The sequence below is a fragment of the Sphaeramia orbicularis genome, chromosome 6 (assembly GCF_902148855.1).
Source record: "Sphaeramia orbicularis chromosome 6, fSphaOr1.1, whole genome shotgun sequence".
In the NCBI taxonomy this organism is placed as follows: Eukaryota; Metazoa; Chordata; class Actinopteri; order Kurtiformes; family Apogonidae; genus Sphaeramia; species Sphaeramia orbicularis.
The window spans coordinates 34,698,144-34,715,781 of record NC_043962.1 but is presented as its reverse complement, the minus strand read 5'-3'; positions in this window follow the sequence as shown (position 1 = coordinate 34,715,781).

The following is a 17,638-nucleotide window of genomic DNA, read 5'->3' as shown; positions in this document are numbered from 1 at the left end:
CCCATAGTGTCGCCACCCACAGCAATACTTAATATTTGAGCCTCATCGATTCTCTACACCTGCTGTTCTAAATCTTCCCCTAATGCTTAAATCCTGGCAATGCCATCCTTAGTTAAAAATTTCTCTCTTTCTTTGGATTTCCTCTCGTACAGAGTTGCCTCACCTGGAACCAATCTGTAACACAATCAAAGTGTCCTAACATGAAAGCTCAGTCCTTCCTTTGATAGTCCATTTCTCTCCACACTTGTTTTTTTCCCCTTTCTCTGGTAGCTCCAACAGTCATGTCTGGAAAAAATTCAGCTTAAAATAGAGACTCAGTCACTAAGCATTATGCAAATTTTCTTGAAACAATTCACTGGTGCTCTGCCTTTTGCTTTGCAGACAACAGAATGGAGTCTTTGTCTAAAAATACGCCGTGCATAATGAAAGCTAAGGGCCCTGCTTGTTGAGAAATTGAGAACATTACTGCAAAGGCCTTGAGATATTCAAGGTAATGAAACATAACTAGGAGAAATAGTAACTTACACCAGCTATTCAAGTATCTTTTACAAATATAATCTAGTGGTTTTACAAACCAACTGTTCAAAAGAAGATGAGTCAGTTTCAAATAAAACTGGAAGTGTGAAATGTGGACAGGAGAGTGGACCATTACTTCTTCAAAGCCTGTTAAGTTTCCTCATCATTGGATTGCACTCATCCATCCAAAGCGTTGATTGCAGCTTCTGGATGAGCTGCTGCTTTTAGATGCTGCTTGCTCATCAGGCGTTCCTCTCAGGTTCAGAGTGTGTTCAGGATTGCAGGGTGATTAAACTCTAATAGCAGCGTTTTTGAGAAGTCCAGGGGGATTTACTCCTGAGTCAACATGCCAGACCCCATTTCCTCCTCACTCACTGCTGCCTCTCAACACCAACAGGCTGCAGCCACAGTAGATCTCCACATGGAACTTGTGTAGATTGAGGAAACCTCGGAAGTGACCCTGCATAAGGCCTTAGACATACACGGGGCACTAGGCCAATAAAGGTCCATTTTTTCCTTAAAATGCACATGAAAATATGACACATATTACTCACGATTTGCTTAACATTAATACAATTTAACTTGTTCTTTAGGAAAAAGCAATAAGGTTTTGTTTTATCTGGACTTTTACAGGCCAAAAGGTAAAGAATTCATATTTTCAATCACGGTAGCATGTTTGCATTTAAACATTGTTATTTTAGACATACTGTATATCATGACGTGGATACTTCCACACTTTAACTCTTCACAGTTAAAAGAAATGTCAATTTTTATATCATATGTGGCCTTTATGAGTCAGAATTGACCCAGTCTGTTTAAATTGCTTCTACAGTATTAAGTATAAATTACAAATTCTATACACATATTGCTTAACTATTTTATCTTTTGATCTAACTTTTAGCCAACTCATTACCACACCTGTTGCACTTTTTTGGGAAATTCAAGCTCAATAAATATAATTTATACTGCTCTTTTTCAAGTTAAATTAGCAGAAATTATTAATCATTTTGGTTGTTAGTAAGATGGATTATCACAGACTGCCATTTCATATTTTTATTATTGTATTTCTACCTCTTTGAGATGAAAGACAATACAAGGGTTAATAAAATATCTGTATGAACAGCTGATTGCACTATTCAGAGACATGACATGAACTTCCTACAGTTCATCTGTTCTGTTACCTCTTACCTCCAGAACAGATGAAAATATTTTTCAGTATGACAGCATTTGCCTAATATCTTTATGTTCATCTTCCATTACAGCAGCTTTCGTATACTTACAGGAATATATTTGCAACTGAAACATAATTTACAAGCCCAGAAAATGTTTTTGCAGTCCTCACTCATTTTGTAGCAGTGGAACTTCATCTTCTTCAACGTTCAACCTAAATGTTCTAAACTGAATGTAAATTACTGCTCTTAAAGGTCTGTTGTCTTGATCTTATTTAATCTCAGTTGCAGAAGGTCCATTTTAGTTAAAGGCAGTCTCTCTATCTGGTCTTAAATCAGTTAATATTTTTTGCTTTCAATTTTTAAAATTTTAAATTGTTACACTGTTCTTTGTATAATGAAAAAGTCTGGAGAAACAAAGTACAATGGGTGTAAATCTATTTACACAAAAAATATATGCAACAAAAACATGGGGGACCAGTGCAAATGAAATCCTAAAAGAATCTAACCATCAGCCCTTTAAATATACAACTGAAAAGTGCATGTTTTCTGTGACTAGGTTGCAGCTCGATAAAAATGTCAGTGTTTGATCTAAATTCATGATGGTGCTTTCCCAAACTGCCGTCAAACAAAACCGATTTCAGCCAGAGCTTTGGACGCATGTCACAGTGTTAACATTTCAGACATCTTGTTTTGAAACTTCCCACGAAAAACAACACAGCACCCGTTATCCAGTGTCCAGTGGTTTGGTTGAGACAACGTATGCTGCTCCTCCATGTGACTTTAATTGAATGATTAGATGTAATTCAATAAGCTACCGAAGGCCAATGCGCGTGAGTTTGAGGCGTAAAGTAAAAGAGCAGTGGTGAGTGGCCTCATTGTCTACGAGGCTCAGTCACCACTGCTACCTTTCAGCCTAAATCACGCGGCCAGATCGGCCCCTGGCCAGCACCCCTGTGTGGACCCCTCTACTTTAATTGTCTAGGCCACCAATTTCAGGAACCACGCATCTTGCAGGTTTAGTGCTCGGACTCATCATGTCTTGTGTTTGCCATGTGAGTCACTATCTTTAGACGAGGATCAACCACACAAAAACATCCCAATTATTATTGTCTGTGAGCAGAATTTCCACAAATCCCTTGGCGGCAATATATCAAGTTTTGGGAATGCGTGCCATCAGCTTAGTCTGATAGGCCAACATTTAGTCTAAAGCCATCAGAAGAAAGAAGACGTGACTGCTTTCAACAACAGAAAGAAGAAAAGCTTCAAATTCAAAAACTTCAGCGACACTGAATTGTGAAATTGCTCTAAATTGTGACACAATTTATCCCAGCTTGAAATATTACCCAAGCATTTGGACCCATTAGACCCACATTCACACACAGCTGTTTACTGTCAATCTGCCTCAGCTCATGCAAATTTGGCAGGAAATGGCTGGCATTGTAATAAAGGAAATGAAAACGGCCCGCTCCATAGCTTTACTATGATGCAGTGAAATAGTTCCATAAATTACTTCAAGTCTGCTAATTCTCAGGGTAAATCAAAGTCCACAGAAGAGATGAAGTCTGTAAAATATGGCTCATTACTAAACCAAAGGGACACAAGCCTTCAGTGGGATTACAAAGTCAAGGCTAGTTAGAAAATATAAAAGAAAACGTTCATTTTAAATGCAGGATTGTAGAAATGTCTGAAAATTTCTGCCACCATTTGTGGAGCTCCCTTGTGGAAGCAATCTTGGCAAATGTGTGTGTAGACAAGTGTATTATCCAACATGTGTCTTTAATGCTTGGTCAGCCCACTTGCCAACTGTCATATTGTTAAAGATAGACTACACCCTCTTGGCTCGTGCCAAGAAGGCCCATAGATTTACAGTAATACCCTTCTACACAACAGTGAGAGCAGAGGCCTGTGGGGCAGCCAGAGGCTTTATTCTCAAGTTATATGCTGTAAAGCTTTGTTACTATAATTGTTACAGACTCCTGGATGCAATGATGACTACTGCAGCTGACTCCGATCACATCTGAACCCACAAATCACAGTTAAGTCAGGATCACATGCATACAGTGTCTCTATCAGTACACACCCAAAGAGACTGGAATTGATGTCATGTCTATGACTGACATGGTCATTTGTAACATTTAATATCATCACTCTCATGTATAAAAACATTTCAGGTCTCATGTACAATGAGGTTTAAAGCTCCAGCTTATTTGAATTTACTACATTTTGAGTTTTGCTTGGTTTTTGGAGCTTTTTAGTATAGAAGGATCATGTAAAGACAATGTTTGACATGTTTCCGAAACTCTGAGTGAAAAAAAAGTATAATTATTATGCATCTATTTAAAAGTTTTGTTAAAAAGCAATCAGACATGCCATGGTGCAGACTCACTTTGTCTGCTCTAATTTGTCTTCTTTTTGTGTTATTTGTCAGATTGTGTTCCCTCTTGTCTTCACCCTTGTCATTTTTGTCATGAAATATATAACTCTTATTAATGGCCTGTGCTACCATTGTCAACATCTGGCCAGAAGAAAATGGTGGAAAATTTACATTGATGTTGATTGATGTGTTACCTCCCTGAAAAAAATAAACAAGTATTTAATTATTTGTGAATATGCAAGAAAAAAATAAAAATATAATAAAACATTTCGAGGTCATGAGCTTTCTGTTGGTGAACATGGTGGAGGTTCATTTTCTGAAGACTCATTTACAGTTTTTCCTTGTAGAGTTAGTTCTGTGCATAAAGAGAGAAAAAACTGGATTTACATATCAGGGAGAACAAAAATGAAATTCCAGAGTGACTTTAATGATGCTCCATTCAAGTTGGATTTGCAAAACAAGAGACTATTGGCTAACGTTTGCACTATAAAATTCAATTCTGTCCTTGCAGTTTGCCATGGTAAAGCCTCTAGTGACAAAAAAAATCTACTAAAACACATAAAATTTACAGTTACGGACATCACAGAACTCAATGAACAGACACCCATGTATGAATCTGACTGAGCACAGAGTAAAGACTCTATGGGACATGGGGTCCCCAAATCCCCTAAATGTGGTCTTTAAGGTTGGTATCCTATAAACTGCAGATTTAAAAACAAGGCCCCTCTCCTGAAAGGTAAGGTTATTTAGAATCTGTTTGTCAAGATGTGCCCTTGGTTTCAACTCCAACAGTTTGGCTCCTTCTGAGAAACCATTAACTTCTCTTTGAGTGTTTTCCAAACCTTTAAACCATGAGCAAATTGAATAATCAAAGCACCACAAGACAAGAGCAAAAGGTGATGCATTGTTTAAAATGTTAGTGAATGGACATGGCATGACAGAGATGGAGACATTGGCAAGGCTGTGAACTAACATTATCTGTGGTGGTTGTGCAAGGGTGAGTTGGACACCGAGTCTGTGCAGCCGTTTGAAAGAGGACAAGGCAGTTGTTCAACAAGTGTCCTCCAAAAATTAAGTGCAGAGAGCATGACTCTGATTATGTCCCATGTGAAAGAGCTTCTTTCTTGTCTCACTGAGGACATTCTTGGTAATTAGGAGGAAGAGTACAGCTCTGTTTGTCTCTCCGAAGCGACCTTGTCCACTGGGTCAGTGACTACCTGGGAGTCAGAGATGCACAGGAACCATGTGATCTATCTGGAAGCAGCTCTGCAGTGCCAACTTCAACAAGTAGCAGGTGAAGAACTATCCGCTATTAGAAGGAAAAATTACAGACACAAGTCGTATTTCCATTGACCCTCAAATTGCACAAATGTAACTTGCGCATAAAAATTTACCTAATGGAAAAACAACAATTTTGCCAAAAGTCTCATTTTTTGATTAAAAGTTTTTGCGCTGGCAAGAGGTGGTTTTTCGGGCATAGTGCAAATGGTATATCATGCAAAACTGCAATGGAAAGACTTTTTTTCGCAACTACAGTCAGGTGAATAAAAAAATGGGTGTTAATGGACGTTACAACAAGCGAAGAAGAAGAAACATGTTGCAGTCTGTGTGGACACACCAGGAAACCCAATCATTTTTTAATTTAGTACAAGATAGACGGGTAATATATAATAATAATGAATATATCTTTAAATCAACACCATATTTATGTTCATAGCCATGTTTATGGAATGACTTCTCGTGTCATCTCGTGATAATAAACAAATCATCGCAATTGTGATTTAATGGAAAAACCGACTTTACGCACTTCTGTTTTTTCGACGTTTAGTAAACATCAGTAAAATTTTGCGCAGATGTCCAATGGAAAAGCGACTACTTACAGCAAGTAATATTATTGTTCTTTATGTTAAGCAAATACAAAACAACAGATAAGACTCGTTTACCTTGAAATACTTGACAGATTTTTATAGTTGGCTTCTTATAGGAGACATGTCTTGGGCCAACGTACTGAAAAAAAGGGTGTTATTCTGAGCTGAAGAATGAGCAAAAATGAGAATGTCACTAAGTCAGGTTATTTTATGTTGCAACCACAAAATCTAACCCGGATATTGCCTCCTGGACGCTCAGCACTCAAACCATGGCACAGGAAACGAGGGAATGAATGTGAGTGATGGAGTGACAGTGGAAAAATGACCAGGACAATAAAAGTGGCATTAGAGGGGAGAAAAGCTTGCCTGTGTGTCTGTGAGATGAAAAGAAGAAAACATAGAATTAATCAGAGGAGAAAAGGACAAAGAAAGAATGTAACTGAATTCAATTTGATCTCTCAAATAGATTGCATGATGCTGAGTCCAGCCCCTAAAGACTGTGACGGTAGCTCAAGAAACATCAGAGAACATATTCATCAGTGAGTTTGCGACTTCCCTTTCACTTCACTACAAATGCACTGGGGCAGTTCAGCCCAGCACACGCAGTATATGTCAACTAATTCTTTTCAGACCATTAAAAAGTCTCTCATCTCATTTTTCAGCCTGCAAATGAATCTGCGTCCCAAAATTTCCTCCTCATATAGTCTCTCTAACACAACAAGCCTGATTTATTTTCGCGAGAGAAAAACTGTCTAACTGACTAACAATAACGATCAGGCAAAAATGCACTTAGGCAGAGCTGGGATGGTTTTATTGAAATGTGTGACTCAACAAATTGCACAATACTTGCCATTAAATTGTGTTTGCAAAGTTAAATTACAACTCAAAATGTGAAATATAATTTAACCCATACAGATCCAAATATCCACTGGTGACCAAAATCATTTACTGATCTAAACTGTTAAGTACCTGTTGATCCACTAATCTTATCAATACATGTAAATAATTGGTGTCAAATGCAGTTTGTCATGTTTTCGTGGTCATCAGATATGACCCATTTGGACGTTCAGAGGCTCCGTAGTGAACATGGAAACACCGTCATCATCTACAACATTAATTCACCAGTAAAACCCATGGAGTTGGATCAATGACAGTGGATGGAGGCATTTGTTTTTACATTCAGTTATTAATAGATTTGCTGAAAGACTCACTTTTCTTCAGCTTTCTCTGTTTTGATGTAACAGTTTAATTTACTCAGGTTTTGTGAGCATCTAAATAATATTAAATATCATAAAATACATGATTTACAGTAAAAAATGCAAATATAGAACATAATATTATAATAAATGATGATAGATCACTTAAGAAAGGTTAAATTGAGAGAAAAATGTATTTGGGAACTGCCATAAAAGTAGCACTGGGTTTGGATTTCTTCAATATTGTCTTGTATGACACTCACAGGTTACTGCTTCGTAAAGCAGACTGAAACAGGGAATCATTCTGAATGGATATTAACACTTGTTGTGGAGATGTGATGTACCAATTTTTTTTATTTATCTTTTCTTTCCCGCAATGGGTGTAAATGAGTCAACATAGATGGAAATAAAATCATAGGAATTTATAGTAGTACTAATGCATTTCTTCATTATAACTGGAGACTAACCCTAAACAGCTGCTGGACACCCAAAGCATCTACTGATCTAAAATGTTTCATAACTTTTGGTCCACTAATCCTATCAATACATTAAAATAATTCAGGTAAAATGCAGTTTCTCATCTTTTCTGTGGTAGATATGTCTTTTTTGGGCATCAAGAGGCTTTGTAGTGGACATGGAAACACCACCATTTTCTGCAACTTTACCTCACTAGTAAAACCTATGTAGATTAAAAAATAACAGGAGTTGTAAGCAGCTGTTAACAATAACATATTTTGTTCAAAAAGTCTCTTCTTGACAGTTTTTTCTGTTCTGATATACAGTAGTAACCTTCAGCTTCGCACATAGCTTTGATGGACCTCTACATAGTCAGTAAATTAAATATACAGGGTGGGGAAGCAAAATTTACAATGAACATTTAGTTGTTTTTTCTCAGCAGGCACTGCGTCAATTGTTTTGAAACCAAATATATATTGATGTCATAATCATACCTAACACTATTATCCATACCTTTTCAGAAACTTTTGCCCATATGAGTAATCAGGAAAGCAAACGTCAAAGAGTGTGTGATTTGCTGAATGCACTCGTCACACCAAAGGAGATTTCAAAAATAGTTGGAGTGTCCATAAAGACTGTTTATAATGTAAAGAAGAGAATGACTATGAGCAAAACTATTACGAGAAAGTCTGGAAGATACTATTAAAGAAGAATGGGAGAAGCTGTCACCCAAATATTTGAGGAACACTTGCGCAAGTTTCAGGAAGCGTGTGAAGGCAGTTACTGAGAAAGAAGGAGGACACATAGAATAAAAACATTTTCTATTATGTAAATTTTCTTGTGGCAAATGAATTCTCATGCCTTTCAATAAACTAATTGGTCATACACTGTCTTTCAATCCCTGCCTCAAAATATTGTAAATTTTGCTTCCCCACCCTGTAGGAAAATATCTGATTTTGACTGAAAATTCAAAATGGATATAATAATATAAAGTGATGAATGTTTTAAGAAGGGTTCAATGTAGAGAAAAATTTACTTGGAAGTCATCAAAACATAGTTTGAAGTCTTTAAGTGTTTAATCAAAACTGCAGCAGAAAATACAGTTTTATGTTTTCATACAATCTGAAGCAAGAGAATAGATGGAGCATAAATGGGTGCTTCCATGAAACTGGTCCCTAAAAACAGGACATGGGGGCTAAAAATTCAAACAGGATGTAGATTAATGTTATGAAGCGAGTTTGGAGGCACTTTGGGTCTATTTTAAAAATAAATAAAGAGAAACTATTTTTCAAATAAAACATATTTTTATATTGTTTTTATTCAGAAATTCGCATGTAACACGGTAAAAAAAAAAAGGACAGAAATTACGTGCTACTATTTTTTCAAATATCTTTTTATTATTCTCACAGGTACATTTTGGGAATCGAACTAATTATGTAAGGCAGAGTGTTTCACAAAAATGTTGCAAAATCACTGGCGATTTATATGTGTTTAAATGGGCAGGTTCTGCATGTAACACGAGTGGACACAATGGGTTACACATGAAACCTGGAATGAGACTGTCGATTTGAAAAACCTGCATGGCTGGATTAGAAAAACCACAAGGATCCTCAAATTTAACAGTGTCTTTATTTATAGTGATATATAAGCCCATTTCAAGCCATGTGTTCCAGATCAAATGCACTGACACCTAGGTAGCTTTTCCTGTCCCAATTGTGGTCCTATTTTTGGCCCCAATATTTTATTATAAATTCATTAATTTTGGGATGGCTCAGACCAAGAGTGTAATTTTTTTGCATTTATCTGAGGTCATCATTAGGTATATCCTGAGGGGAAATATGTCTAAATTTCTCTTTTATTATTGGGTCTAAAAAGCTGGCGAAGTGCCAAAAAAGGTACCAAAATGAACCCAATTTCATACAAGCACCCAAATAACAACAACATAATTTAACAATTAGACAGAACACATACCTTAACTATTATCTACTATGATGCAATTACACTTCTGCACTTTTTTGTAAAACATGGGCTTATGAGAAACTACTGCCTTCTAAGTTTCAGAGTGAATGATGCAGACTTTAGAAAACCAATCTCTGACATTATCCATTGATTTTAAGAATGTAACTGAATCTTGACTATCACATATTTAAGTTTAAACTGTAACTCGGTGCAGTACATACATGCATTTGACCATATCCTCCAGGAGACCTGCAGGCTGCTGAAAGGAGGACTAAGTCACCCAAAGTGTCTTCTAGTTCAATCATCTTTCAAACAAGCTCTCTATTGGATTAACATTGGCCCGAGGGACAGAGCGGGTAGAGGTAACCTGAAGAGAGGCAAAAGGGGGGTCAGCCAACTGTTTCAAGTGAACATGGAATTTGGGGCGTCTGTGTTTGTTTGTAATTGGCTGTGTTTGGGACTGACTCTGACATCCTGCAAAGCCTAAGGGGTAGGGCAGAGGTTACCTATTGTATCACATGTGTGCACCTCAAAATAGCTGTGGGTGAACTTTCTGCATTCTTACTTTCTGACAATGTTTGGCGTGAAAATCCACCTTTTCTGGACCTGTGAACCTGCATCTTTCTTCCTTCATCATCATATCCAACAGTTATCGGAGCCTGTTGGGTGTGATGATGTCAGCCCAGTGTCTCTGACAGAGTTAAAAGGACCAAACAGGTTTCTGATGACAGCTTCTCTCCTCGCCTTCTTCACACAGATTTGATTTTCAAGAGCTGGACTTCAGTTTACTGAGACATGCCAGGCTCTGTGCAGCTTCTGGCAAAACAATACGGAAATTGCACTATTTAAGACATATGCAAAAATCACTCAACTGTGATTTGAACCCAGATTTAGCGTATTTCTTTTACCCAATATAAAAACCTCATACTGTGTTTTGAAGCATCGACCACAGTTTTGAAGAATTGCTGAAATATGGTGTTGCAAACTCAGGGTAGAGGAAAAGCCTCCTACGGTCCACCTCTGAAACTCCTGGGGTGAAAGGTTAGTGCTATGACAGTGCCGGCTCATCTGAAGGTCTCTCTTTATCCCAAAAGCAAAACACCCGAGGGCAGAGTGGTGGGCTTGTCTGGCCACCCCAACCTGACTCCCCAGGATCCTGGCAGGGAGGCAGAGAACCCAGGATCAGGGCTCCCCCCTGCACAAATACAGACGGGGTCGTGGGTCATCTGGGGAGCTCACACAAGGCTTTCATCCCAGAGAAGCTCATTTCAGGGGAATGTGGCTCTTTCCCCATCTAGATAGGAGTCCTCCTTGAGCCCTGTGTGGCTGTGCTGAACCCTGGATAGACAGACATGTTCCCTCAGACCCGTTTGTTTGGTTTTGGTCCTGCATCTCTGTGCACATCGCCTCGCCTGCTCCAGACACTGCTGTGGGAAGATCAGGCTGGGTCAGGACACACATGGGCTTCTGTTACAATCCAAACACACACTAAAAATGTATCAAACAGGCAGATAGAGGAGACCTGGGTAAAAAAAATACTAAAGTTGCATGATCTTTAGATGACTGATGGCTGTTATATGTGGATTCACCTTACATGACTAAAATATTCACATTTTTATTTACTGTTGTGTGACACAGACTAAAGCTCATGGTGCAGCGCAATTCTCTGTGTATTTATTTGGTTCTAAGCCTCGACAAACCCATGTCAACTGTAATTGGGCTGTTAAACTGCTTAGACAAAATGCAAGCCGTGTTAAGTCTAATTAAATGAGCTCAGCAATTTTCCCTGCATAAATACTGTGGCAACATGTATGCCAAACTGATCCTCTTATTGGGTGTAATTACAATGATTTAGATTTAAAGGGGTCATATTTTGCTAAACCAACTTTTATTAGTCTTTGGTACATTTATTTGTGTAAAAGTTCAAAAAGTTTGAATTTGAACCCTCCGGGTGCTGCAAAGCTATCTTTATATTCATTTTGGCAAAAATCAAGTGGATTTCAACAACCCGTTTTAATTCCTGCTTAATTTGTTAGGTCTATAACTAGTTACGTCATGACATTTGCACATATAAGGTCAAGACTTCCGACGAACATTTCTCCGAATACGCTGCAATTGTTTGTCAGCAGCAGCGGTTGTAGTCCATACTAAAAATATGTCCAAACTTTGAGCCGATTACCTAAAATGCTCAGCTGTTGGTTGAACGGGACAGAGCAGCACAGTCAACAACCTCGTGGGGATGGGGCAGGAAGTGGCTCATGTGCATTTAAAGGGCCAGTGCTCAAAATGACCTTTCTGGTGTTATTACTCAGAAACGGGGTTGAAGACAGACCTGTGGAGTTGAATTAATGAAGAATTCAGACCCAAGCATAGCATTTACAGCTTATGTAGACCACAGGGAAATGTTTTAAAATGCACTATTTGAAATTTGAAAAAATTTGAAATTTCAAAAAAGTAAAATTTCATTCCTTTACAACAGTCTGAAAAGATGCAGGTTTAGAGGGTTATCAAGTCTTCAGGTATTGTAGCCTTGGTAAAAAAAAAAAAATCCAGTATATTCAAAAGTACATGTTGGAAATTAGAGCCAGGGTAAACAATAAACATAATGGAAAAGCAGCAAGTGTTACTTTCAGACTGAAACCATTTGACTTCCATTAAGCTGTCCTTGAATGTGAGCCTTTGTTTGAAATTGCAGCAGGAGGTGCAGTGCAGCGGTTTGCTAGGATAGAAACCATTGCTAAATTTGGGTCTAGAAATAGTTTCGAACATATTCGACAAACAGAAAGGCATTAAGACACAATCATTTCAGTAGTAGAGTTATAAAACTGCAGCGCAGGGCGTCCTTTTCACAATTATTTTGGAACAAAGCACATCTGGCTTTCTACGATGATATTAAAGCTAACATCAAAATTACAGGATATTAGTGTAATCTTTTCAGAATGTTTGGCACATGGCATGTTTTCTGTCTGCAATCAATTTGCACAGCATTAACAGAGGGAATCATTATGTTCATTATCTCCTGTGTTTGTTTGCAGTGAATGAACACACGCTGAAGATGCGTCTTACTGTCGTCAAAAATTGCTCAATAAACATTTAACACCAGCAAAGACACATTTCTTTCTTTTGAATGTTACTATTGTGTGTGTGTGATCCTCTGTGATATTTGCAGCATGTGTCCACAATTGTTCAACCTCGTTCCCCTGAAGTTTTCCATATGTTCTGTGTTTCAACTATCATGAGTGCCGCTTCAATTTTGACATTATTAGAGTGGGACACCTCCATGAATATGTTAACGCTGCAGAGTGATAAATATATTCCACATTCAAGTGTTCAAAGCCAACACTTGATCTATTGTTAGAACAGCTGCTTCGTAATACAATTTGGTGTGTTTCAGCTGAAGAAGCCAAACAGTTGTGAGTGATTTTCATCAATTAACCTGAAGATTACATTCTTGATTGATAGTTTTATCTGCACTGTTGCCCATGTAGATGTAATAATTTTGTTTCAGACACATTCCTCTATTTATTCCTATTTATACACATCAGTAATCACCTTGGACCAGGTACAATGATTACACACCGAGTCCCAGTTATACTTTATCTATGACGAATAAATCACACTGTAATAATCATCTCATGAGAAAAGGTAAAAATATTTTATTCCATCTTTATGAGCAACAGTGTATAAACTTTTAGGAAATTATGGGAAAAGTACAATATGGCTTTTCAATGGCCAAAGTAACATCTTCTAGTTACATATCAGGGCAAACAAATGTGAAAAAACTAATCAAATCAAAACGCTGAGCCACTGCTGTAAGTGAATTGCCTAAAAACTATTGAAATTAATATTTTACTGTTAGCACACTTAGCAATTTTTAGATTAATGTGTGGTCAGCTATTAATTACAAATGAATAAAAGCGCTAATGGTGAATAATGGTCACCCGAATGCTGATACAGACAATAACAAGTGGGGTTATTTGTAATTTCACCAAATAAATAATGTAAAGAATGCTCATCCTAATCCTTTTAATGAATGTATGACAAAAGCTGCCAGATAAAACAGTATTAATAATAAACACATGCTATATATACACCACAAACAGGAGATCAAGTTCTTCTATAGTCGGTATTAATGGCCTGCATCTATAGTCACTGTACATGTGTGATGATCATGTGTCGGCTGTTGCAGTGATGATGGATGGAGGTTCATTCCTGTGTGTCTCATCCATGGGTTAACTATCAATGGCTGAACCAGATATAGAGCTGTGAGATGAAGGCAGTACAGCATCTCCTCTGTCTGCCCCTGCTTGGTCCTGTTTATTGAATTATACATCAGTACAACCGCTGCCTCTTTTTTTCTTTCCGCTCATCTCTGCTTAATTTGATCAGAGAATCTGCTGATGCAGTGTGTGCCCTGCTCATGTGAAACCAATTTGAAGCTACACATAAAAATCTGGTGTCTTTCTTAAACACACACATGCAACGCAGGGTGTGGTGGGTGCCATCTGACAGAGATGGAGAGACTAATCTTAAAGTTAGTTCATCTTGCTGTAGAAATCTCAGCAGGGGGGGATCAGTGTGACGGCTTGTCCTCAGGTGCAAAGAAATGTTTTCTCAAATTCAACCGGTCACCAAAGCAATACAGAATAATATGGCAATGACAGTGTTTACAAGATATCTGTGGTGAGGAGAACTGTATATTTATACCGCACGCAGATAAATATTGTGGCAGCATCACCAAGACTCATCGTCTTGTTGCCATGACAAAGGATCAACAGTTTTGTGGGTGGAACAAGCTGTTCACAAATGACAGGAGATGAAACTGTGCTGTAACCCATCCTCATCTTAAAGCCACAAAGTTACACAAACAACAATCTCTACAAAACAACCAACACCTGATACTACGGGATGTGGGTGACGTGGCCAAAAGATCAAATCACGTTGTTTTCAGTCACAATCCTGATCCATAATTTGACCTGTGTTCTTTTTTTCTCAATTCTGAAATGTAGTGTGGATTAAAAACAGACAAGAAAGAACGTATGTATTTCTTTTTTTGCACAACTAAAACACAATGCTGCATCAATAACGCTAAAACTGTTTCCACTTTGGTGAGTAATAAGAGGCAAAGCATAAATTAATGATGAAATAAGTGAGACCGGTGTTAAAGAAAATGACAGATTCTGGACACACACTGTTAGTTCAGTCCATCCTGCTGGTACACACATCTGTAACATCACACACTCTTATGGACACAGCAGTTCATGTTTGTGAGAATCATCACTCATATCAATTTGAACTATTTTTCATAACTGACTAATCCAATATCAATTTAAGTGACCGGGGACAAGTCCAAAACCCCAATTGTGTGCAAAAATGGATTGTAGAGACAAGATTTTTGCAATTTGAGGTTAACAAGTCAAATGGATAATGATGTAATAGTCATTTTATACTTCTGTTTTTGTTTTCTTATTCTTCAGTCACAGCTGCGAAGGAAAGACATGTTTACACTGTTGAAATATGATCAAGTCTACCTTGATTCCAAATCGTAGTGGAAACATATACATAGGGACTATATAAAAACAACTGCACGTAAGCAAATAAATGCTGAATATTTAAGTTTAACAAAAGCGCTATGAACTAAAAATGTAAAGTTAAGCTCTAAAGCTGTGTTTGTACTGTTCTACCTGTTACCACAACACAAGCACACTTCATATTACATTTTTGCAGTAGTACTTATGAATGTGTATATTTGTGGTGCATTTCTTGTACAAAACATGGAAAGTGATGATACACTGCACAATTGTTTTTTATGCATTACACTATTTGTACAGTTTTGTGAGAAAAAAAATTCTTTTTTTTTTAAACTATATGCTTTTTCTTCTACTCTATATAATAATAATAATAATAATAATAATAATAACATAATAATAATAAACAATAGCATAATAATAATAATAATAATAATAATAATAATAATAATAATAATAATAATAATAAAATTGATTTCTATAGCACTTTTCAAGGCACCCAAAGCACTTTACATTATTGATCCATTATTCATTCATTCTCACATTCACTCTCTGGTGGTGGTAAGCTACATATATTCATTATATAGTATGTGAGAGCTAAGGATAAACCTGTTTTTGTGCACAAACTTGGCCAATAAAGTTGATTCTGATTCTTACTCTGATTCTATACACACTGTTCTTTACTGACTAGAGTTTTGAGAACATACTGCTGAGAAATATGTTGATAATAAATGAGTGAACAGGAACAAGCTTCATCATGGATAAACTGCATCCAGTGGGCGAGTCAGTGCACAGAGAAAACATCACACCTAAAATAGACTTTGGGACAAATGACAGAGTGGTACTGTGAGACCTGAGCTGCAGCCACAGTGCCACAGTTGGTATGAAAATTCCCAGCGTTCCTCTAATTACTAAAAATTCCCATCTATGAGCAGGTTGCGTATCATAGCAAGCAAGTTCAAGTTACTCTATCAGCTATGTTGTTACACTGACTGTTATGACGTGCTGCTGCTGAATGATGTGTGAGTTAAAAGCAGTTAGAATAGCTGAATGACTTCAGGCTTTAATGACCAAAGTTTGTCCACATGAATAAAAAATGAGAAAAACCTGCTTTAAAGACTCAAGTTTGAACATATTATTACAGTGAAAAAATGTTCCCATAAAGTATAAGAACAGCAAGGGAATATTCCCCTATCTCCCATGTTTGACCTTTCCCAGAGTCTAAATGAATGTGGCATTGCTCAGACCTAAAGTTTAACCTAAAGCACTTTCTCTGGTGCATTACCCACACAGCCACGCCTCTTATACAAAACACTGATATCCAGAAGAGGTTACTGCAGATACAGAGGGGGGACTGTGCCAACATAAACCCCACAGTGGGCTGCTGCATTTGAGGGGAACCCGTCCCCTCGGCACTGAATACCTGGACACGGTCCCTGCTGGAAGTTAAACAGACAAGTCGCCTTTTAGTGAAAACCTTTTAGGGAGAATGCCATGCTTGAGTGATGTATATCTGTGACAGCTGAGATTTTAGCCTGTAGCAGTGGAGTGGTTCATATTAAGGGAGGCTCACATGGGCTGTGCTCAGGGTAGGAGCCTGTCATGCAGTTTGTTTAGCTGTGTGGCAACATTTAACATCTAGTTTCTTTTAATGCAACATTATTATCATTGTTACATAAGTCACTGTCTTGCAAGATAGTAAAAATAAATTAGCAAGACAATATAAGAGGATCAGACAATAAACTAAATGGAATCCTGCTGTGTAAATGAACAAAAAATACTGCTGTTAGCACAAAACCAGGCATGCATGTATAGTCATATTGTCTTTGTTATCCTGAATGTGCACATATTAAACGAAATGCATGTAAATATGTTCAATTTGCAAATTATTTTAAAGATTATTTCACTTCAGCACAAAATAACACATCTGTCTTAGTGAGATGCATTACTTGGATGATTTTTTTAAAAAGCAAATAAACACACATTTTTGACTGAATCATAAATTACAGAGACTGAAACCAGATATTAAAATTAAGAGCTGACATGTCTGCATTCTGTTATCATAAACATCATAATAATGATTTCCAATAAATACTGGAATTCAGGCCAACTGAGAAAAAAAAAAAAAAGAAAGAAAGAAAGTTTTCCTCTCAGGACTTTTAATTATATGTGAACATAAAACTGGGGTCACCACTGAGCGCAAAAACACCTAAAATAAAAACAGAATAAATGTGAGTTCTTCCCATATTAAACTTTAAAGCCGCAACATAAAAACATAAATAAACGACGGAACAAATCGCGTTGGTGTGGTGTGCAGCCAAAGTTGAAGCCATTATGTTACATATGAAATAGGTTTTTGCAGGAGACATTTACTAATAAACCAGATGAAGAATCCAATCCGCTTGTTAACGAATACCTGCGCAGCAAGAGAGGTGCCGGTGGTGAAAAAGACTATACACCAAGAGACTGCACATGAACTGGACCAAAACCAGTAACTTCGTATTTTTACAACTGGCCTATAAAATTTTCAATTTCTAAAATGTGACCTCCTTACAGGAAGACACTTAGT